This window comes from Myotis brandtii, unplaced genomic scaffold (genome assembly GCF_000412655.1).
Source record: "Myotis brandtii unplaced genomic scaffold, ASM41265v1 scaffold456, whole genome shotgun sequence".
Taxonomy (NCBI): domain Eukaryota; kingdom Metazoa; phylum Chordata; class Mammalia; order Chiroptera; family Vespertilionidae; genus Myotis; species Myotis brandtii.
The window spans coordinates 2,193,737-2,218,492 of NW_005367431.1; the positions used below are offsets into that span (position 1 = coordinate 2,193,737).

The following is a 24,756-nucleotide window of genomic DNA, read 5'->3' on the forward strand; positions in this document are numbered from 1 at the left end:
TAATTCACTCATCTGCTGATGGGCACTTAGGCTGTTTCAAAATCTTAGCTATGGTGAATTGTGCTGCTATGAACATAGGGGTGCATATATCCTTTCTGATTGGTGTTTCTAGTTTCTTGGGATATATTCCTAGAAGTGGGATCACTGGGTCAAATGGAAGTTCCATTTTTAGTTTTTTGAGGAAACTCCATACTGTTCTCCACAGTGGCTGCACTAGTCTGCATTCCCACCAGCAGTGCACAAGGGTTCCTTTTTCTCCGAATCCTCGCCAGCACTTGTCATTTGTTGATTTGTTGATGATAGCCATTCTGATAGGTGTGAGATGGTACCTCATTGTCATTTTGATTTACATCTCTTGGATGATTAGTGACTTTGAGCATGTTTTCATATGTCTCTTGGCCTTCCTTATGTCCTCTTTTGAAAAGTATCTATTTAGGTCCATTGTCCATTTTTTGATTGGGTTGTTTATCTTCCTTTTGTTAAGTTGTTCAGAATCTCTTGAGTGGAATCTGAAGAACTGGTTTATTAAACGTTCATTCTAAAGAAGTTGTCACTCAGCCGAGGTAGCTCAGTGGTTGAGCTTCAACCTATGAACCAGAAGGTCATGGTTCGATTCCTGGACAGGGCACATGTCCAGGTTGCAGGCTCCATTCCTGATCATGCAGGAGGCAGCCAATCAATGATTCTCATCATTAATGTTTCTATCTCTCTCTCCCTCTCTGTTCCTCTCCAAAATCAATAAAGATATATTTTATAAAAGAAAAAGAAGTTGTCCAACTGATGTGGAGAAAGGATTTGATCCCCAGTTCTGGGACATTAGGAGGATCTTGGGTAAATAAAATGATTTTCATTTACTAAGTTTCTATGATGTACCAGGCATCATACTAGGTATAATACAGGGAGAATGTGTTGCTGTGACTGACCCAGGCTCAGAGATGCTCAATGGAGGGTTCAGGCTGAATTCCAGAGGTGGCAGTCAAACCCTGGTCCAGTGGATTCTTAGACTTGGTATTTGAGGATGTCCACCTATCCTGTGGCCTAGTTCGCTTTCCTCTGTGGCCTAAACACCTTTGCTTCCTGCTAAGCCCAATCAGGTGTGGGTGTGGGTGGAGGTGGAGGTGGAGATAAGGAGTAATTTTCAGGCAGAGCACCCGAAGTTGGAGCTCCAGGTGCAGTCCTAGGCTTTGGTCAGACAGTGGGCCTCCTCAGAGCAAGGATTTTTTTCTCACTCCGACTGGGGGTTCAGGGCAGGGATGGTGGCGTCTCTCTGTCAGATGGGAGTGGCTTCAGAGGCAGGATTTTCTATTTCCCAGCAGACTGGGCATCCCTAGGAAGGCAAGGCTGTCTCTTCCTTTTCTGGGGGCACCTGTGGGCAGGTTATGTCAGACACATTGGAAAACGGCCTCCTCTGGGCAAGACTGCAATATGTCCCCGCCTACAGGGGTATCTTCTGAAAGCAGCTTTGGGTCTTTTCCACCAGCTTGGTGCTCACTATAGATGGGACTGTGCCCATTGAAACTTGGGCTCCTAAGGACAGGGCGGGGGGCTTCCTTAGGGCAGAGCCCATCTCCCCTTCAGACAAGGGACCCAGTCTCTCCCTCCTTTGCCCGCCCAGGCCCAGCCCTTCTCCCGAGAGAGGCTATGCATTGAATGGGACCAGCCCTGTGCTGTTGGCTGAGCTGGTATGCAGGGAGAGATTCCTTGCCGAATGTGCATATTCCTGGTGACCTTGGGGTTGGGGCCCCACCCAAGCAGCTGGCTTCTTGGATTTATGCCCTGATCACCCAGCAGAGCCAGCAGGCAGGCCTCCCCTAATTCTTCATCCTGCTGCTGAACTGGGATTGGAGCATAGAGGAAAGTGAGTCACGCACCTAGGCCTGGGCCTGCCTCCTGCCTCCTGCCTCCTGCCTCCTGCCTCCTCCTCATTCCCTGCCCAGCTTCCTGAGTTCCCTGAGAAGCCTTCCAGGAAACATGCTCTCAGCGGCCCCCACCACCCCTCAGCTTCTTTGTCACCTCCTAGACCACTGTCCCTGCTGGTGCACAGGTAAGAGGCTGGTGGCCGGGGTGAGAGGGTGAGGGTTGGCTGCTTTGTCTAGCTGTCCCTCGGTATCCTTGAGGCTAGACAGGCTCTGGAGGGGTCTGAAGAGCTGGGTTATGTCTGACTTCCCTGCCATCAGTAGCCGCTCATGGACACACAGTCTCCCTTCGTCACTCACAGACACAGTCTTTCGCCCTCAGAGACATGTAGCACACACAGCCACCAACAGATACAGCATCCAGCACATCACACAAAACATCCTCATCACCCACAGACACAATTCATGGCCCTTCACAGCCACGCAACACACACAGACTCTTGGCATCCACTGATACAACCCATGACCCTTCACTGCACATAATACGCAAACCGTTACAACTGACACAGTCCTCTCAAGGGGTGCATATCATATCCACAGGATGAAACACTTATCTTTATAGACACACAGCATGTGTGCTGATAGACACAATGAGCCATGGAAGACCCTCCACTCACTTACTGCAAGCAAACCTATTCCACGTACACACACACACACACACACACACACACACCGGGATGAAACACCTATCTTTATAGACGTACAGCATGTGCGCTGATAGACACAATGAGCCATGGAAGCCCCTCCACTCACTTACTGCAAGCAAACAATCATCTGTACATATCACAGAAACTCCCCTTACCCCTTCATCCCCAAGATACTGGGGTGCTACTGCTCAGCTGGGGTAGGGGCTGAGCCTAGTTAGCAACACCATCCCCACTTCTCACACTGCCCCCACCCGCCCCAGCCCTGCTTGTGCATTGGGGGGCAGCCAGGGGCACAGCCAGGGGTCCTGGCCACATCACGGAGCATCATAGGAGGAACTCTATGCTGCTTCCGATGCCCTAGGACTAAGCACAAGCTGTTAATACAAAAAGCTTGCTAGCAAGCTTGCAAGAAGGCCTTCCTAAGGATAGCCTGCTATGGTAATGCTTTTCTGCTCAAGTGGCAAGTAGCATGATTGATCGGGAAACTCTGACATGAAGATAAGCTCATTATAAATGATCGAGCAATGGGATTTCTGAGGTTTAGCTTGAGGCTAAGAAGGGACAGACTTCAAGTCAAAGTGGCCCTTGATGTCGTGTGATTAAACAGGCGGTGGGATCAGACTGTCCCATCTTCATGAGAAGTTCAGATTGATGGTCACTTCCCCACTCTCCCACCCCCATCTTTGCTCTGAGCATGTCTGGGCCAATCAATGGAACATAAACTATTGTATTTTAAAATAACATGAGGTGTTCTCTTCTGGGATAACATTTGCAAATTCTTTTGCTTATTGGCTTGAAAGATTTACAGATAGAGTTCTCACTAGACTCTCAGAACACGTAGGCATTTCAAAGCCATTCCACAAGTGTCCATATAGGGGTTTTCTTCCTAGGAAATGTTAGCTGTTAATGTTACACATTCTGACATCGTGACTAAGTTTGTTTCTATGGAGACTCTGAACATGGTGTGTCATTAAACCTGAACTTCTCTCTAAAAAAAAAAGCTTGCTAGCATTTATCATATGCTTACTGTGTGTCAGACGTCATGCTCAATGCTTCTGCAAGTATAATCTTACTTAATTTTACAATTCCTTTATGAAGTAGACTAGGGGCCCAGTGCACAAATTCGTGCACCTTAAAGGAACGGTGGGCCGAGAGACTGGTGAGCACAGGGGCGGGTCTTGGCCCATCCTCCACGCCCCCGTCTGGCCCCTCCCACCACGGCCCCCAATCCCCTGTCTGCCGGCAACCCCACTCCCGCCGCCGCCACTCCCACACGCTGATGGCACCAGCCCCGCTCACACCCACTGACAGCGCGGAGTGATTGGGACTGGCACCAGCAGTGGGTGCGAGTGGTGCCAGCGCTGTCAGCGGGTGTGAGTGGCAGCTGCTGCCCCGATCGCCCCTCAGGAGCAGGGGGAGATGGAGAAGCCCTCAGGGGCAATCAGGGCCGAGTGATTGGGACCGGCACCGGGCACCGACAGCAGGTGCCAGTGGCGGCTCCGGTGCCGGCTCCGGGTGCAAGTGGGGCCAGTGCTGGCAGCAGGTGCGAGCACTGGGTGGGACTGCGGTACATGGGAGCAAAGAATTTTTAGTAACCACCAGAGGCTCACCCCGATGACAGCGACTGGTGCCCTGCCTTGGTCTGGTGCCCCCGCTCACCTGCTCCACCATCCTGCTGCGGTCAACTAGCGCCTGCCATGTCCCGCACATGCCCCCTGGTGGCCAGCGCATGTCATAGCGACCAGTTGTTCAGTTGTTCTGCTGTTTGGTCTATTTGCATATTAGCCTTTTATTATATAGGAAGAACACCCCGCCTCATTTCATAGCTATGTTTCCATGTAGGCTCAGAGTGGTTAGGAAACCTGCCCAATATGCCATGGCTAGGAAGCAGCAATGGGGCTTAGATGTAGAGAAGTCTGACATCAGAGTCCACCTCTTTTTTATTTATTTACTAGAAGCCTGTTGCACGAAGATTTGCACAACAGGCCTTCCTTCCCCTGGCTGTCGGCACCGGTTTTCCTCCGGCACCCGGGACCCAGGCCTTTGGTCCGGCCGCAGCGGAGAAGCCAAGCCTCTTCAATCTTCAGTCTTCAGTCTTTACTCTGGCTGGAGCCTTCAGTCTTCGCTCCGTGCCTGCGTATGCAAATTAACTGCCATCTTTTTTTTTAAAAAATATATTTTATTGATTTTTTACAGAGAGGAAGGGAGAGGGATAGAGAGTTAGAAACATTGATGAGAGAGAAACATCGATCAGCTGCCTCCTGCATGCCCCCCACTGGGGATGTGCCCACAACCAAGGCACATGCCCTTGACTGGAATCGAACCCGGGACCCTTCAGTCCACAGGCCGATGCTCTATCCACTGAGCCAAACCGGTTAGGGCAACTGCCATCTTTGTTGGGTTAATTTGCATATTCATCCCGATTAGCTAATGGGCATAGCGGAGTGACACCAATTTGCATATTTCTCTTTTATTAGTGTAGATTATTACTAGAGGCCTGATGCACGATATTCATGCAAGGGGCTCAGCCCTTGCAGCCCCAGCTTCGTCTGGAAGGTCATTCGGCTGTCCGGTCTAATTAGCATATTATCCTTTTATTATAGATTTTTTTACCTTTTAGAGGTAACAAATGTGAACACTGAAAGTTCAATAGGTATGAAAGAATACACAGTGAAAAGATGCCCTCCAATCCTTGTTCTCCAGCTACCTGACTTACCTCTTGGAGACCTCTCTGTGAGAGGGGGTTCCAGCCCAAAGGGTTCCCAGAACAGTGCCCAGACTCTGGGGCTTTCCCATGCCCTCCCCCTGCCCAGGCACATAGGCAGCTGCCTCTATTCGCTCCTGGGGCTCCTTCCAACCTAAGTCCTAAGTTCTCGTTTGTCCGAAGTCCTCAAGGACCCCCCTATTTGAGTCCCCTGGACCTGGGTCTTCTCCCCCTTATCTCACTGCTGAGGGCCCTGGCCACACCCCTGAGCCTTTCTTTCAGGATCCAGCACATGATGATGTGACCCTTCTTACAAGCTGGGGCTTTTCCCCTGAGCAGTGCTCACTTTGCTGTAGAAAGTGCCCAGGCTGGGGAGGGAGAGCAGATGAGACTCAGCCCTAGCCAAGGAAGAAAGGATGAGGGAGAAGAGGAAGAGGAGAGAGGAGACTGAGGACTAGCTGCCCGACACTGTGCTTCATAGACCTAACCCCACTGGGAGGTGGGGCTGCCACCCCCACTTTACAGATGAAGAATCCGAGGCTCCAGGCCCGGCCGGTGTAGCTCAGTGGTTGAGCGTCGACCTATGGAACCAGGAGCTCACAGTTCAATTCCTGGTCAGGGCACATGCCTGGGTTGTGGGTTCAGTCCCCAGTGTGGGGTGTGCAGGAGGCAGCCAATCATGATTCTCTCTCATCATTGATATTTTATCTCCTTCCCCCTTCCTGTTTGAAATGAATAAACATTTATATTAAAAGAAAAGAATCTGAGGCTCCGCTGGTGCCGTTGTTAAGTGGCAGAGTTGGGATTTAAAATCCCAAAGTTTGAGGAGGACGAGTAAATCAGAAAGAGAGGGCCAGAGAGAGAAACTGAGGTTAGGATGGCGAGAACGAAGAGAGGATTCAGAGCTGTCAAGCATCGGCTGGCCATCCAAGAAAGGGGCCTCAGGCTTTGTAGTAATCACTCCCGCCCGAGTGACTCTTTCTTTCTTCTGTTTATTTGCATCATTTGTCCATCCGTGTGCTTAAATCATCCTGTCTTAATTACTGTAATTTATAAAAATCTTGATATATGATGCTGCATGTTTTTTGACTTCTCATTCTCCAAATTGTCTTGGCTAATTCCATGTTTACACACACACACACACACACACACACACCCACACACACACCCACACCAAATACTTGTGTACCCATTAAGTTAAATAGAATATTATAGGTATAATAGAAGCCTCCTATGTACTTCGCACATCTTGCCTCTCCCCTCTCTCCCCAGAGATAGTCACATCCTGAACTTTCTATATGGATGAATACATATTCATGTCCATGACTCAGAGTTTTAAGAATAGTAGGGAACTACGTTTGTCTTTCTGCAACTTGCGTTTTTAGTTTAGCTCCGTGTTTACTGCCCATGTTATTGCATGTAGCTCTGTTCATTTCAAGGTATTTGCAGAATGACACTGTAGAGACATACAAATATATATCAACCTTGCCAGTGTACCTAGGAAGGATGTGCATATTTTCAACTTTATTTTGAAGTTAATTTTCAAAATGATGGTGCCATTTTTAATCTCCTCTTAGCAGTGTTATGAGAGTCTCCATTGTTCTACATCCTCCCAATAATTGAACTTGGCAGATTTTAATTTTTTCCATTCCGGTGGTTGTGCTTTTTTTTTTTTTTCTTCTTTAAGATTTTTAAAATTGATTTTTAGAGAGAGGAAGGGAGAGGGGGTGAGAAACATGGACGTGGGAGTGAACCATCCCACCTGGAACTGAGCCCACAACCCAGGCATGTGCTCTGACCAGAAATTAAACCAATGACCTTTTGGTGCATGGGACGATGCCCAACCAACTGAGCTACACTGGCCAGGCCTGAGGGTTGCTTGTTTTAATATGAACTCCTGATTTCCTGAAACATTGACCATATTTTTAATCTTTCTTAGCCTTCAGGCTTTTGCTTCTGTGAATTGCTTACTCCTTCCTTGACCCATTTTTAAAAAATCCTCACCTGAGGGTATTTTTCCATTGGTATTTGGAGAGAGTAGAAGGGAGGGAGGAGAGGGGGAGAGAGAGAGATTGGATCGAGCCTGCAACCGAGGTACGTGTTCTTGACCAGGAATTGAACCTATGACCCTTCAGTCCGTGGGCTGACGCTCTAACCACTGAGCAAAATTGGCTAGGGCATTCCTTGACTTATTTTTATTGGGCTTGTCTTTAAGTTATTAATTTGTAGAAATTGATACCATATTGTGTCTGAAAATTCTTTGATACATCTGTTGCAAATATCTTCTCCTGGTCTGTGACTTGCCTTTTTACTATTTTTGTAGTATCTTTTGAAATACACAGTTAATAATTTTTTTTTGGTTTATAATAAAAATAGTATTATTTATTTATTTATTTACTTTGGTATTCATCAGATTAACATAGCTTTATCATTTCAGGTTCCTGTTGATTTCTTTTTCGCCCAGTATTTTGTTTAATTAATTAAATTTTTATGTATTTATTTTTAAAATATATTTTATTGATTTTATACAGAGAGGAAGGGCGAGAGATAGAGTTAGAAACATCGATGAGAGAGAAACATTGATCAGCTGCCTCCTGCACACCTCCTACTGGGGATGTGCCTGCAACCAAGGTACATGCCCTTGACAGGAATCGAACCTGGGACCTTTCAGTCCACAGGCCGACGGTCTATCCACGGAGCCAAACCAGTTACGGCTATTTATTTATTTTTAATTCTTTATTGATTAAAGTATTACATATGTCTCCCTTTTCCCTCATTGACCTCTCCCTGGCCACTCCCCCTCCGCCCTCCCCCCAAGTTCTAAATTTTATATGGTCAGATTTTTCCAACTTTTCTTTGTTTCTTTTTTTTAAATTTCTATGTCTTAAGAAAAATTTCCCTTCCCTTATATCACAAATATATTTTCCCCTCATTTTCTTCCAAAACTTTTAATATTTTGCTTTTCATGGTTAGGTCTTTATGCCAGTTGGAGTTGAAATCTGGATATGGTGTGAGGATGTGATCTCGTTTTATTATTATTTTTCCCTAATGAATAGCCAGGGATTTGCACCAATATCTCCTCTTCTTTTATTGATCTGTAATGACAGTTCTATCATATCTCCTAAGTTTCCATACGTGTGCTCGCTACTTCTGGGACCGCTGTTCTGTTTCTGTGGACTATTTGCTATCCTTTTGTTAATACTGCCCTGTCTTAACACTGCAACTTTATAATAAGACCTGATATATGATAGGGAAAATCTGATGATATGTCCTTATTGCTGTTCTTAAAAAAACGTGTTGGCTAGTTTTGGATCTTTGGTTTTTCATTTGGAATTTTAGAATCAGCTCATAAAGTTTCTTGAAGAGCCTATTGAGATTTTTTTCAAGTGCTTTATTATGTGATTTTTATTCCCCCACCTTTATTAACATCTATTGGGATTTTGATTGGATTGGCACTGAATTTATAGGTTAAACTGGGAAAAATATATCTTTATGATACTGATAGTCTCATGCATAGATATATTATATTATTTATTCATATAGTTCTTTTTTTTGCAAGAACTTGATCTTTTAAAAAATGTATATATATATTTATTGATTTCAGAGAGGAAGGGAGAGGAACAGAGATAGAAACATCAATGATGAGAGAGAATCATTGATTGGCTGCCTCCTGCATACCCCCCACTGGGGATTGAGCCTGCAACCCAGGTGTGTGCCCTTGGCCGGAATAGAACCCTGGACCCTTTAGTCCACAGGCCAACACTCTATCCACTGAGTCAAAGCAGCTAGGGCCATATAGTTCTTATTTAATTATTTTTCAATGATTTTTATAATTTCCTGTATCGAGATAAAATTGCACATCTTGGCTTCCAAAAAAATTATTTGCCCAGATAGTTTCTTTGCTATTATAAACTGTGTCTTTTTAAAATTGACATTTTCTGTTTATTGCTTATTTATAGGAGCACCATTGATTTTTATATAGTGAATTTATATCCAGAAATCTTGTTGAAGTTTTTGTTGGTTCTAATAATTTGTCCATGACATTACCTTACGTTTTCTATGTAAACAATCATATTGCCTGTGAAAATGACAGCTTTGCTAGTCTTTTCCAATCTTCATAACCATTCTTTTGTTCTCATATTCTTCACAACACAGTGAGGTACTTATGATTATTCCCAGTTTACAGGTTGAAAAACTGAGGCTCAAAGAAGTAAATTACCTTTTCCAAGTTCACACAGAGAGTTGGTGACGGTCAAAATTTGAATTCAAGTCTCTGGGTCTGAAACCCATGCTCTTCTCCTTGTGGTGTTCTTCCTCCCACATTATTCTCTGGCCGTAGAAGAGCAAAGCGATGCTCACAGAAATGAAGTGTCCACATCACTCCGAGTGAAGGGCAGGCTGAGGGCAGAAAGAAGCGAACAAGCCTTTGATAGCGTGCAAGAGTGAACTGGGTTGAGGGTATTGGGGTCCTAATTTCAGTTCTGCCACCTACCAGCTGTGTTACCTTGGATACGTCATTTGCTCTCCTCTAACCTCATTCATTCTTGCAATAAGCATTATGGAGGTGCATCTGCAATGTGCCAGGCGGTGTTCTAGATGATAGGGTGTAGTAATCAACAAGCTAACTGAAACACAGGGGATTGTTCCTGCTCTCAAGGAACTTACAATTTGCCTGGGGAGCCAGATAATGAACAAAGTAAAGCAGCAAAACATACGGTATGTTAGATGTGGTAAGTGTGATAAGTGAGAAAAGTGTGATAAGTGAGAAAAAGAAAGCAGTGTAGGGGCCCAGGTCATGTCGGAGACGGTTGTAGTTTGTTGGGGTTATTAAGAAGTCCTCACTGACAAGGTGGCATTGGAATAAAGACATGGGGAAAGCTTGAGGCAGGAGTGTACCTGGTTATTGGAAGAAAACAAAGCCAGTGCAACTATGGGGGAGGGGAGGCCCTAGAGGTAGGAGATGAGGTCAGGTTTTGCAGGCATTCTAAAGGACTTTGGATTTTTTGTTAAGTGAGATAGAAGCCACCAGAGACTTTTGAGCAGAAGAATGATGTGATTTCCTGTTTAAGAGGTTCAACCACTGCTGTGCTGAGAACAAATGAAAAGGGGGTGAAAGGGTGGAAGCAAGGAGACCAACGAGGGAGCCACATCCAGGTGAGAGATGATGGTGGCTGGAATCAGGGCCATAGCAGTGGAGATTTTGAAAGTGTCTGTCTGTCTATCGATCTATCTATCTATCTATCTATCTATCTATGATCTATCAGTGCACCGAAAAAGTAAATTTATATACTTAGTTTAAAATTAAAAATAAGTTGGACTGCCCTACCTGGTTTGGCTCAGTGGATAGAGCAGGGGTGGGCAAACTTTTTGACTCGAGGGCCACAATGGGTTCTTAAACTGGACAGGAGGGCCGGAACAAAAGCATGGATGGAGTGTTTGTGTGAACTAATATCAATTCAAAGTAAACATCATTACATAAAAGGGTACGGTCTTTTTTTTTTTAGTTTTATTCATTTCAAAAGGGCCGGATCCTTGCCCACGGCTGCTCTAGAGTGATGCTTTCTTAATGCAAATAACTCACCTGCATTGGCTTTAAGGTCTTCAGGTGTGACCATGACAACAAATCGGATTGCACGTTCATTTCGACTTCCTCTCTGTAAAATATCAATAAAATATATTTTTTAAAAAAAGAAAAAAAGTAAGTTGGCCTGATAAAACCGTGAGTGGACTGCCCGCTCAGTGTGCGCGTGCTCCAGACCATGTGCGTGTGCACCCTCCTGCAGGAGTAAAGATGTTTGTCTGCAAAAAAAGAGTTGGCCTGGCTGGTGTGGCTCAGTTGGTTGGGTGTCATCCTGTGCACCGAAAGGTTGTAGGTTTAATTCCCAGTCAAGGAACCTTCCCCAGGTTGCAGGTTTAATCCCCAATGGAGGGCAGCCGATCATTGTTTCTCTGTCGATGTTTGCATCTCTCTGCCTCTCCTTTCCTCTCTCTCTCAAAACCAATTAAAAATATTTAAAATTAAAAATAAGTTTATTTGGTGAAGGAATCTTTAAACTATCTTATAAATACAAACATAAGGCAACTTCTTAGATAAGCAATCCTCTATTTTTCTGATGATGAGATCCCCAAAAGGATTTTAGACCAACTTGAATGTATAATCTCTTAGGAATGTAGATTATATAAATAGTCCAGAGTTCCTCAACCTCAGCTGTATTAACATTGAGAGCCAAATACATTTTTGTTGTAGGGACTGTTTTGTGCATTGTAGGATGTTTAGCAGCATTGCTGGCCTCTACCCACCACATGTCAGCTGCCCCCAATCCTCTTCCTCTCCCCTGCCAGTGTGACAACCAAAAATGACTTGAGACATTGACAAATGTCCCTGGAAGGCAAAATACCCCCCGTTGAAAATCACTGATATAGTCAAATGCCAACTTATAATAATTAATTTCTTCATTTAGTCATTCACATACTTAAATATCCTATATAATAAAGAGGAAATATGCAAATTGACCTCACTCCATCACACTGTCACAAGATGGCTGCGCCCACAGAGGAGGCAGGGTTCCCGTAATGAGCCGTAATGAGCGATCAGCAGGGACCTGAGGCTGCATGGTGCTGGGCCGGGGCAGGGGACCTGAGACTGTACCCTGCCCCACCCCCGCCTGGTGGGGCTTGACAGGGGACCTCAGGCCGTTCCCCAACACCTGGCGGGGCTTGATGGGGGACCTCAGGCCGCACCCTCCACCCCAGAGCTGGGCTGGGGGACATCAGGCCATGCCCCCTGCCCTGGCGCCGGGCTGGGGGACCTGAGGGTGCTCCGGGGGACCTGAGGCTGTGTCCCCCACCCGGCACCAGGCTAGGGGACCTGAGGCTGCGCCCCCCGCCCAGTAGGGCTTAATGGGGGTGGGGCCGGCCAGGTCTGGGTCTCACGTGATTTTGAGGTGCACATGGGTGGGCGGGGACTTGACTCTGGGTCCCACGGTGTGCCCCAGACTCTGACAGGAGGAAGATTTTCATAGAAGGGCAAATAGCAATATTAAAATATTTCCTCTAATTAATTCCCTTTAATGTGCATGAATTTCGTGCACCAGGCCACTAGTTGCAGGCAATAATTTATTATTTTATATATAATGCTTTTTTCCAATCTCAAATTTCATGAAACCAACTTATGTCAACCCTTTATGTTCATCGTTGATGTTGGCATCTTCGTTGTTATTGCTCTTTTCTGTCATCTGATAGAGTTTTCCAGGCTACATCATTTTCACTTCTTTCTACTTGTAGGAGATGCAGCACCTAACATCATATATGCTATTTTATAATGAGAGACTATCTCAGGAACATGACATCCCAAGACATAACTGTCCATCACATAACATCAGGACAGTTCCCTTTTTCATTGTCGTTCTGATCTGAAATCTAAACAAGTGCTGAATTACTTTAGATAACAAACAACAACAAAAAAACCTTTCTTATAAAAACTTGAAAACACATACAAAAGTGCACTGGCCATCAGCCAGCTTCAACAATTATCAACTCATTTTTAAAAATTGAGGTATGTCCCATATTATTTTGAAGCAAATCGCAAATATATAATTTTAAAAATATATATTTTTATTGATTTCAGAGAGGAAGGGACAGGGAGAGATAGAAACATAAATTCAGCTGCCTCCCCCATGTGCCCTACTGGGGATCGAGCCTGCAACCTGGGCATGTGCCCTGACCAGGAATTGAACCAGGAACCTCTTGGTTCTGGGACTACGCTCAAACCACTAAGCCACACCTGCCAAACTGCATTTGATTTTGTGTCTCATAAGTCTCTTATGTCTTTCAATCTTGAACAGTCTATTCCCTTCTACCCCCTCGCCCTGCCTCCCATGTGGTTGGTCTTTTGAAGGAACCGGATCAATTGTCCTTCGGAATGTCCTTGTCCCTCATTCTGGGTTTGACTGATTGCTTCCTTGCGAGGTCCTTTAATTTGTTCCTCTGTCTGCTGTGTTTCCTACACACTGAAGCTTAGGTCTAGAGCAGCCGTGGGCAAACTACGGCCCGCGGGCCGGATCCGGCCCGTTTGAAATGAATAAAACTAAAAAAAAAAAAAAAAAGACCATACCCTTTTATGTAATGATGTTTACTTTGAATTGATATTAGTTCACACAAACACTCCATCCATGCTTTTGTTCCGGCCCTCCGGTCCAGTTTAAGAACCCATTGTGGCCCTCGAGTCAAAAAGTTTGCCCACCCCTGGTCTAGAGGCTTGATTAGATACAGAGCTGAATATATTTTAAAGTAGAACTGACAGAATTTGCTAATGGAATGGGTGTGGGTATGAGAGAAGAAAAGAGTCCGCTTGCTCACTTGATGATGATGTTGATAATAATCTCTGCCTACCCACCCTGCTTATTGATAATCTCAAAAGAGGTACCGCTCCACAACTGCTACATGAACCTACACCAGGGACTATTGAAAAACAGGCTGCCCTAGCTGGTTTGGCTCAGTGGATAGAGCAAAAACCTGCGGACTCAAGGGTCCCAGGTTCGATTCCAGTCAAGGGCACATGCCCGGCTTGTGGGCTCGAACCCCAGTGTTGGGCATGCAGGAGGCAGCTGATCAATGATTCTCTTTCATCATTGATGTTTCTATCTCTCTCTCCCTCTCCCTTCCTCTCTGAAATCAATAAAAATATATTTAAAAAGAAAAAAAAAAAAAAAAAAAAACAGGCCGAGCCAACAGTCCTGGATTTGAGCCAGGCGTCCTGGAGACTCTGGTCACGTGGGGGCTGGCTGAGCCTGGAGGTCCCTCCTTGGTCTCAGGTCGCCCTGGAGTGTGGTGGCTGGAGGACGGCTGAGAAGGTGAAGCCAATTTTGGGGAAAAGGATCTGGGCTGGGGAGCAGAGCGAGGGCCTGGGATTTCAGGAGGAATTTTGCGTGAAGGTTAAACTCCATGACCAGACCATGTCCTCTGTGTTTCACGGTACCCAAGGCTCAACAGAGATATGAGGAGGTGACCAAACGACCTTTTCAAAGTCCCTACTGGAGACCTAGGGAGGCGAGTGTGGGTGGTGGGGGTGTGGAGCAGTTGTGGGCAAAGGAGGTGGCTCTGGGCAGGTGTGAGGGGTGATGGGTGTGGGCACCTAATGTGCACGTGGGTGGAGGGAGAGAGCCTTTGCATGACACTGTGTATTGTGAGTACGCGAGTGTGCAAGCATTCGAGTGTGCAAGCGTCCTGTGCGTAGGTTGTTGGAGCGTGTCTGCCTGTGGGTGAAGGGGGCAGAGCTGGGGGAGCAGGGCAGACCTTTGGCTCCCGTTCTTAGGGCCGTGGCGCATGGAAAGGTGTTTTGTTCTTTGGGGTTGGTTTTTGGCTCTGACAAGGAGAAGCAGTGCGTTCCAGCCAGTGGAGGGGGCTGGCCCAGACCCCCCGGGGGGCTAAGGCTGGACTCTGCCAGATGGAGGAGGCTGGCCAGACCCCCCTGGGGGCTGAGGCTGGGCCCTGCCAGATGGAGGAGGCTGGCCTAGTAGACATCCCGGGGAGCTGAGGCTGGGCCATGCCAGATGGAGGAGGCTGGCCCAGACCCCCCAGGGGAGCTGTGGCTGGGCCCTGCATGGGGAGCAGGAGCCGGCATCCTGGCTCTGCTTGCACCTGCCTCTGCGTAGGAGGGCATGGATGGACTGACAGCGGAGGGACTTGCTTCCTTAGACAGTGTCCACTACAGCGCCAGTGCCTGGGGGAGTTCAGTACGTGGTGGTTGGATAAAACAGTGGGCAAATGGGCTCAACACCGAGGCAGGGAGCTCCGGCCCATCCTTTCCTGATGTGCACGCGGAGCCTCCACCCAGCTGACTTTGCCACTCACTCACCCTCACTCCCATGGACACTCCCAGACTCACATCAGCTGCCCATCCCTGTTCACCCTCACTGTCTCCCACAGACTCCCACGCTGCCCCCGCCCCCATCTGCCACAGGAGTCCCTTGGGCTCAGTGCCTCTTGGTCACCAGGGATGCCCAGCCCACTCATGCCTCTGGCACAGCGGCTCCTCTGAGCTCCTCCCTTCTCATCCATTTTATGTCCTGGCTGTCTCTCCCTCTGCTCCTCGCCCTTTCTTCCATTCTGTCCCTCACGCCCATACACAGACACGCACACATGCGCACGCATTTGCACACACAGGAACCCACTCAGCCTGTCGCATCTTTTCCTTGTTGAACCCCCTGCATCTCCTCATTCTTCTCAGGCGGCTCTCTGTTTACGTCTCCCTGTCTTTCTCCCTCCATCTCTCATTTCATCCTGACTCCCACTCCTACTGTTTTCTTGGTCACTCAGTTAGTTGTGCCTCCTCCGCTTCCTCTCTCTCTCTCTCTCTCTCTCTCTCTCTCTCTCCCTCCCTCTCTCTCTCTTGTGCATGCTTGCTCATTTCTTGCTTTCTCTCTCTCACCCCAGCTCCCTGGCACGGTGGCTGCTGCCCGCACCCCAGGCCACCCTCTGCTCTGTGAGACACCTCCGAGCAGCCCAGGGCCTGGGTGCCCCAACTTGGAGGTTCCTGTGGCATCTGTTGGAGGGGCCCGAGGGTCACGGCACTTCCTCCCCAGGGTGACTGGGCAGTGGCTTGCTGTTTCCTCATTTCTGCCACTTCCAGAAAGCACAGAGACCGGGTCTGCCGACGAGACGCTCAGACCCCGCAGCCCCAGCCACTGCCCCTGGAGCAGGTAAGGGGGTCCCCGCCCTGGCTGGCAAGGGGGAGGCATATGAAAGTGTCCTCAGGAGGCCAAGGTCATGCCCCTAGACTGCACCAAAGCAACTGGTGGTTCTGTTTTTCAGGAACCGTTGGGCATCTTCCTCGGGCTCAGAGTCTCATGTTTACAAATAATTTTCCCAGGAAGCCCAGCTCCCCTCTTTGGTTCTCTGAGGCCAAGGAAGATGAACCTCCGAGTGACCTCCGAGGCCTCACTGGGAGGCGATGGAGGAGGTGAGAGCGGGCTGCCTAGATCGCAGGGAGCCGAATGTCATGTGCTTCAGCACTGAGCGACCTCCGAGGCCTCACTGGGAGGCGATGGGCGGTGAGAGCGGCTGCCTAGATCGCAGGGAGCCGAATGTCATGTGCTTCACTAGCTGTGTGACCTTGGCCACGTCGCACCCTCTCTCTGCACCTCCGTCTCCTAAAGTGTCAAATGGGGCGAATCCCGTCTCCCCGGCAGGGTGTGGGAGAGGGGAAGGGCCTGATGGCACGGGGTTGGGTACTTAGGAACTCACTCGATGTTCTTCCCGGGGTCAGGGTCGGGGTGATGAAGATAACCAGGTGCCTTCAAAGGGCCGGGCCCACCACCAGTTTCCCCCATTGGGTCCCAGGATGCTAGGGACAGGGCACAAGCTGGTGACCCTCCCCGCACCCCCCTGCCCCCCACTTTTCTCCGGCAGGAGGTGAACCAGGGCTGCTACCCAGACACTCGGTCACCTGGAAAGAATGAGAGAACCTGCAGAGTCTCTCTAGAGCAGGGGTCCTCAAACTTTTTGAACAGGGGGCCAGTTCACTGTCCCTCAGACCGTTGGAGGGCCGGACTATAGTTTAAAAAAAAACTATGAACAAATTCCTATGCACACTGCACATATCTTATTTTGAAGTAAAAAAACAAAACGGGAACAAATACAATATTTGTATTTGCATGTGGACCGCGGGCCGTAGTTTGAGGACCCCTGCATTAGAGAGACAGAGGGGCAGAGGGGCAGAGGGACGGAGAGAGAATGTGGGTGGGGGAGACCACACTCAGCAGCCCTCCCCACCCCCTTAGTTCCGCAGGAGGGGGGCCCTCAGGGCCGGGTTTGGCACAGAGCTCAGCTGGCTGCCGGGAGAAGCGTGTCAAAGGGGTGTGCAGGTCACTTCATAGTTGATAAAGTCCCTTCCACGTACCAGTGTTTTTCAGTTTGCCAAACGCTTTATCACGCCCCCAATCATACTTCCTTTTCACAACAATACTTGAGGTGGGAGTGGCACCCATTTTGCAGATAAGATCCCAAGGCTCCGCGAGTGCTGGTTGGTGGCACTGCTGAGGCCGCAGCCCGCACCCCCTGATCCCAATTCCTGCCATTTCTCTTCAGCCACCCCTGGCGGCTGCTTCCAAAGGGGGAGATGTGGCTGGTTTGGTGCCTGGCTGGGTTGTTTTTGTTTGGTTACTTATTCACTCCTTCATTCAGCAAACATTTTCTTTAGGTCGGGGGAAGGGGAGAGGAACTCACAGCTATTGAGCAGTAAGCATGGGCACACATTGCTTCATTCCCTCTTACGACTACTTGGCAAAGAAGGTTTTATGATCAACATTTTGCAAATTAAGAAAGAGAGGCTTTGAGAGCCAAACATCAGCTGGGACAGAGCAGAGCCTGGAGCAGATCTGGGTCTGTGAGATCCCCCGGGGGGCCAGGCCCTCTGTACCCAGAGGGTGCCAGCAGGACCCCGGATGGGGAAGATGGCAGTGTGATTCCTGGTATCACAGAGGGGTGTGCCCTGCGCTGGGGAAGCCCCGGAAGAGGTAGAGCCTCCCCACTTCCTCCTGCCTGTCCTGCCTGACTTCCAGGAAGCAAGGAGAGGCAAGGCTGACTTAGACAGATACCATCTGAGTATCTGGGAGTCATGAGGAGAGACCTCGGCCAGGCTTAGGGCCCCCCAACACCACAAGAATGTCCTAGTCCAGCTGAGTGAAGACTGAGTCTCAACAATGTAATTCACATACCTGGCGTCAGGGTGGGCCCCAGGGAAAAGAGAAACTGGGAAATTCTGGCACCCAGGCCACCCCCATCCCTGGGGCCCCAGATCCTGACCTCTCTCCAGACAAGGAGCTCCATTCATCCACCAACAAATACACCCGGCATGGCCCTAACCTCCTTGTACTGGAAACGAGGGAGCCCAGTGCAGAGTTCCCCGGAGGCCAGTACATTTGCTCCCCTAACTTTCCCCTCAAAGCCCTCTGCTTCTTGGAGAAATTGTAATGAATCCGCTCCACCAGGGGAATCTTTAGATGGCGTGGCCATCAGGGCCAGGCCAGGGCACAAATGTCAAGCATCGGGAGAGATCGGAATGGGAGGTAACTTACTTACTGAGCACCTACTGTGTGCCAAGTACTTTAGGTTTATCTGCCTTTAACCTCAGGGCTGTCTTGCGAGGTTAATGCTGATATTATTCCCATTTTACAGATGAGAAAACTTGGACTCATAGAAGAGAAATGATTCAACTGTGGTGTTTTAGTGGCCCCAGGGAATCTAAAAACTGGGAGTAGCTGAGGCCGGTGTGTAAGGTTTAGAAGTGAAAGATGAGGGACAATGTGACTCTGTGTGTGTGTGAGTGTGTGTGTGTGTATTTAGTAACTATTTCTTGAGTGTTTGCTGTGTGAGAGGCCCTATACTGTTGAAATACCAGAAGCCTTGCATCCAGGGAAGTCCCAACCCAGAAAAAGAGAAATCAACAGCCATGTATATTTTGTGTTATGGGGACCAGAGGTGGCACCTGGAACTCTGGCTGGGGTAGAGAAATAAGACGAACAGTAGTCAGCATTCACTGAGCTCTGAGTATGGATCAGGCATTTTCTATTTAATCCTTACAACAACCCTAGGAGGTAGGTAATATTATTACTATTGTTATTGTTATTATTATTTTACAGATGAGTAAACAGAGAGGCTCATGGAGGTTGAATTAATTGTCTTGGACAAGAATTGGCTGATAGCATTTTGCCAACTGTCCCAGCTGCCATAAAAAGACGGGACTGGTTCCCAGAGCCTTTAGGGTTAATGATATAGCTGGAAGCCTGATACAGGAGGCCTCAAGCTGGCATGAACTTGGTGTGAGCAGTCACAATGACAGTGGCATGCTATTTTGAGAAACATTTGATCTGGTCTAATCAGAAGGTTGTCTGGATTTCCTGTAGATACAGCTTTTCAGAGCTGTTGATTGTGAATTCCTTCAATTGTGCCAAGCACTTTACATACATTGCTTATGGAATCTACATACCGCTCTGGGGAGATACGTGCGTGTAATATTATCAGCTCCATTTACGCGGAAAGGACCTGGGGCTCAGAGAGTGAGGTGCTTGACCATGGTCATTAGCTAGAATGGGACAGAGACAGGATTTGAACCAGGTCTGTCTGACTCCAGAGTCTGTGGTCTTAACCACTGTCCTTTCCAAATACATATATCTTCCTGGGTACTCACAAAAGCTCTATAAGGTAGATGTGCTATTAAAAAAAAGATATCTATCTATATCTATATCTATATCTATATCTATATCTATATCTGTATCTGTATCTTCTGTATCTGCTGTATCTGTATCTATATCTATCTAATTTCAGAGAGGAAAGAGAGCAAGAGATAGAAACATAAATGATGAGAGAAAAATCATCGATCGGTTGCCTAATTGAGCCCACAACCTGGGCATGTGCCCTGACTGGGAATTGAACAGTGACCTCCTGGTTCATAGGTGGACGCTCAGTCACTGAGCCACACAAGCCGAGTGAGTGAGGTAGATGTGCTATTATCCCCATTTTACAGATGAAGCTCAGAGAGGGGAAGCAGTTTTACCAAAGGTTGCACAGCTATGAAGTCATAAAAAACTGAGACATATAGCCCTAACCGGTTTGGCTCAGTGGATAGAGCACCGGCCTGCGAACTGGGGGGTCCCAGGTTCGATTCCAGTGAAGGGCATGTACCTTGGTTGCGGGCACATCCCCAGTGGGAGGTGTGCAGGAGGCAGCTGATCGATGTTTCTCTCTCATTGATGTTTCGGACTCTGTATCCCTCGCCCTTCCTCTCTGTAAAAAATCAATAAAATATATTAAAAAAAAGAAAGAAAGAAAGAAAACTGAGACATATAATTCCAAGTTACAAGCACACAAGGTAACTTGCAAATCTGCCATCTCTTGGGCCTGCTTTTCAAACATATTTATTTTATGGTAGTAAAAAACACATAAGATAATGGATTATCTTAACAATCTGAAGTATGCATTAGAGTATTACTAGCTATATGCACATTGTTGCACAACAGGACTCTAAAACATTTTCACCTTGCATGGCTGGAACTCTATACCCATTGAACAACAACTCCCTATTTCTCCCTTTCCCAGCACCCGGCAACCACCATTTTACTTTCTGTTTCTATAAGTTTGATTACTTTAGATACCTCATCTAAGTATGATCATTCAGTATTTGTCTTTTTGTAATTGGCTTATTTTACTTCATAATATCTTCAAGTTTTATCCATGTTGTAACATGCCATAGGATTTCCTTCCTTTTAAAGGCTGCGGAGTATTCCATCAGACTTATATGCCATATTTGTTTACCCATTCATCTGCTGATGGACATCTGGGTTGCTTGCACCTTTTGGCTATTGTGAATATGCTGCTGTGAACACGTGTGTGCAAATATATCTCCAAGATCCCGTTTTCTTTTCTTTTGGATATACACCCCGAAGTGAGATTTCTGGATCATCTGATAGTTCCTTTTTCAATTTTTTGAGGAACCTCTATACTGTTTTCCATTGTCACTGCATTATTTGTCTTTCCACCAATAGTGCACAAATGTTCCAGTTCATCCACATCCTCACCAATACCTGTCATTCTCTGCCTTTGTTGGTAGTGGTCATCCTACTGGGCGTGAGGTGATAGATATGTCATTGTGGCTTTGACTTGCATTTCCCAGTTGATTAGTGATGATTGAGCATCTTTTTATATACCTGTTGGCCATTTGTATGTCTTTGGAGTAATGTCTATTCCCATTCTTTGGCTATTTTAAAATTTTGTATTTATTGTTATCAAGTTGTAAGAGTTTTTTATATATTCTGGATATTAACTTCTTCTCCAACGTATGGCTTTCAAATATTTTCTTCCATTATGTAGTTTTAGTTTGCCTTTTTTACTCTGTTGATTGTTTCCTTAAGTTTGGTGTAGTCCCATATGTCTATTTTTGCTTTTAGTTCTTGTACTTTTTATGTCATACCTAAGTAATCATTGCCCATTCCAATGTCATTAAGATTTACCCATTTCCTTCTATGAGTTTTATAGTTTCAGGTCTTACGTTTAGGTCTTTAATACATTTTGAGTTCATTTTTGTATACGGTGTATGGTAAGGGTTTATCTTCCCTTTTGGCATGTGAATATCCACTTTCCCCATCACCATTTGTTGAACAGACTATCTTTCCCCCGTTGTGCAGTCTTGGCAACCTTATCAAAGATCATTCGACTATATATGTGAGGTTTTTTTTTTTCTATATGTCTATCTAGAAATTGATCTGTATGTCTGTCTTTATGTCAATACTATACTGTTTCGATTATTGCACTTTGTAGTATATTTTGAAATCAGGAAGTGTGAGACCCCCCAGCTTTTCTTTCTTAAGATTGTTTTGGCTATTCAGGGCTTTTGAGATAAGATTTCACATGAATTTTGTAATGTTTTTTTTTCTATTTCTGCAAAAAAATGCTATTGGTATTTTTATAGGTCATTGAATCTGTAAATAGCTTTTGGCAGCGTGGACATTTTAATAATATTAAGTCTCCCAATCCATGAACACCACATGTCTTTCCATTTGTTTGTGTCTTCTTTAATTCCTTCCATCAATGTACTGTAATTTCCTGTGTGCAAGTCTTTTGCCTCCTTGGTTAAGTTTATTCCTGAGTGTTTTATTCTTTTTTTTTTAAAATATATTTTATTGAGTTTTTACAGAGAGGAAGGGAGAGGGATAGAGAGTTAGAAACATCGATGAGAGAGAAACATCGATTAGCTGCCTCCTGCACACTCCCCACTGGGGATGTGCCTGCAACCAAGGTACATGCCCTTGACCGGAATCGAACCCGGGACCCTTGAGTCCGCAGGCCGATGCTGTATCCACTGAGCCAAACCGGTTAGGGCTGTTTTATTCTTTTTGATGCTATTGTAAATGGGATTGTTTTCATAATTTCCTTTTAGACCCATTTAAAAATCTTCATTTTACTAATGAGAAAACAGAGACTCGGAGTCATGGGGTGAGTTTAGTGTTTGAACCAGGATTTGATTCCAACACTAGCAATTCCCGGCCGCAGTGAGATGGATGCAGCACTCCCTCCCCTCCCTTTGCCCCATTTAAGTTCTGAATTTGGGGAGCAAAGGTAAAAGCAAGGCCCCAGGTCAAAGACATCTCTTTCTGGGGCCGCACGGCATCCAAAATTCCTGTCCTCAGGCTTGTGAGAGGCCGAGTTGGCCAAGGAGTGGTTTGCTACAGCTTGGCCTAGGGGAGAGAGGATGGGCCTTGGACTTCAAAATCCCAGCTGTCTGACTGTGGACAAGTGTGTTACCCGCTCTGACTTCACTTTCTTCCCCGGAAACGTGGGCATTTTGTAACGCTTACCTCCCAAGGCTGATTTTTAAAAAAAATATATTTTATTGATTTTTTACAGAGAGGAAGGGAGAGGGATAGAGAGTTAGAAACATTGATGAGAGAGAAACATCGATCAGCTGCCTCCTGCTCACCCCCCACTGGGGACATGCCCGCAACCAAGGTACATGCCCTTGACTGGAATCGAACCTGGGACCCTTGAGTCCGCAGGCCAACGCTCTATCCACTGAGCCAAACCGGTCAGGGCCCCAAGGCTGATTTGAGGAGGAAATGTGATCATGGGTAAGAGCATCTATTCATTTAATGGGAAAATCATGCCCAGTGCCCCGAGTTTAGGTGAGTTGGCTCTGGCTCCCCTACAGTCAAGCCCTCCCTACAGAGCAAGGAGTCCTTAGATCCACGTGGGACTGACCACTTGGAGCCTGAGTCCTGCCCGCACCCCTTCTCGCCCACACTCTTACTGGTGCACCCACCCACAAGCTAGCTGGTTTGCCAGGAGCTGCTGGTGTATGGGGTGTGCATGAAATTGGATGTGACTGATTTATAGCTTGTAAATACTTATTTATTTTTAAGTGTGTGTTTTTTAGACCTAATCAATTTTGTAGGTATGCAAGAAAAAATATATATTTGTGAGAGAGAGAGAGCAAGAGGGAGATATATTCACGTGAGAGAGAAACATTGATCGGTTGCCTCCCGCAGTGCCCTGACCAGAGATTGAACCGGCAACGTGGGTCTGCGCCCTGACCGGGAATGGAACCTGCCATCTTCTGGTGCACAGGACAATGCTCCAACCAACTGAGCCACACCGGCCAGTGTTATAGCTTGTAAATATTTAAACATGGGTACTCTTGACCACATATGACACCACAAATGTCAGGGGCCAGACTGACTGGTAAACCCAACTTCCCAACCCACAGTCCGCACTGGGGAAGTAACCAGCGTATAGCTTCTGCTCCGATCCTGGTAGTCCCTCCCCTCTGATTGTCCAGCTTTCTCAGGTCCCAGGGCTGGGAATAGTAGGCAGGATGGGAGTGGTAGGCAGAGTGTGGTTGGGGCTAAATGTTCTGCAGGGCAGAGGGTGGGGCATCCAGATGGCAGGATTCTTATCTCTGAGAATTTTTATGGCCCTCTTAGCCCACTCACAGCTGAGTGCTGGGCCTGGGCCTGCTGCCCAGCCTTGATCCTCAGGGGACTGTGCTTGCATGTTAAGTTGAACTGTTGATAGCTTTGTTGGCGTTAGTCTAAAGCCTTGCTGGAGCTGGCAGGAAAGTCAGTGGTGAGTTAGAGCTCTGGAAGTCAGTGGTGCCCACAGTCCCCTCCCCGGGCTCCCGTGGGGAGCTGGGCCAATGGGGAGTGGAGGACAGGCTGGCCATTTGTGGCCACTTTACATGCTTATTTTCGGAACTACTGTTAGGATTGCGAGCTTTTGCAAACGAAGAAACTGAGGCTCAGAGAAGTGAATACACTTGTCCACAGTCACACAGCAAGGAAATGGCAGAGCCAGGGATGAACCCAGGCCTTTCTAACTCCAGAGGCCTTGTTCTCCCCACCCTGCTATGCCTTCCCGAGAGGCTGGGTACCTTTCCTTCGTGCCAGTTTCCTCTGAAGAGTCATCTGGGGCTTGGCTATCATTCAGTCATTCAGTCCCCATTGTCTGACACTGGGGACAAAGAGATGAAAATCTAATCTCTGCTCTCAAGAAGTTCCCAGCCTGGTGAGTAAAAGGGCCACAGAAATCAATACTTACAACCACCTGGTGTGTGTCAGGTTCTATACTGAAGAATGTGCCCAGTATCATGGTGACTCAGAGAGAAGAAGGCAACTCCTTCCAGCTGGGGCAGACGGGAAGGCGTCCCGGAGAAAGCGTTCTTTAGCTTAGGTCTTCCTGAGTAAGATTTTGCGAGGGAGAATAATAGGCAAAAGGCATGCTCAGTAGGGCCCGCAGCACGTGCAAAGACAGAGGTTTGAAGAGAAATGGAGTTTTCAGAGCAGCGGCAGGAGTTCCGTGTGGCTGGAGTGGAGGGCGAGTAGCAGTAGAGGCTGGTGGGAGATGAGTTTGGACAGGAGCGTGGCCTTGATCCTGGACAGAGGGGCGCCATGGAAGGTGTTAGGTCAGACAGGTATGTGGCTGGCAGTGTGTTGGGCACAGC

General features: G+C 47.2%; 1 protein-coding gene across 3 annotated transcripts in view; it reads left to right on the forward strand.

Annotated features, from left to right (window-relative positions):
* PTAFR (platelet-activating factor receptor) overlaps window positions 1-24,756 on the forward strand; it is a 33,861-nt gene that overhangs the window by 1,197 nt on the left and 7,908 nt on the right. Inside the window, exons 1-2 of one of the 3 annotated variants that reach the window (XM_014546825.1) lie at window positions 1,957-2,044; window positions 15,702-15,967. The exons of 1 other annotated variant lie outside the window; for it this stretch is intronic. The gene's annotated coding sequence lies outside the window, so the exon portion shown is untranslated. Of the gene's footprint in view, window positions 1-1,956; window positions 2,045-15,701; window positions 15,968-24,756 lie in introns of those variants that run through there. One more of the 3 variants, XM_005875117.2, reaches the window with a different exon arrangement.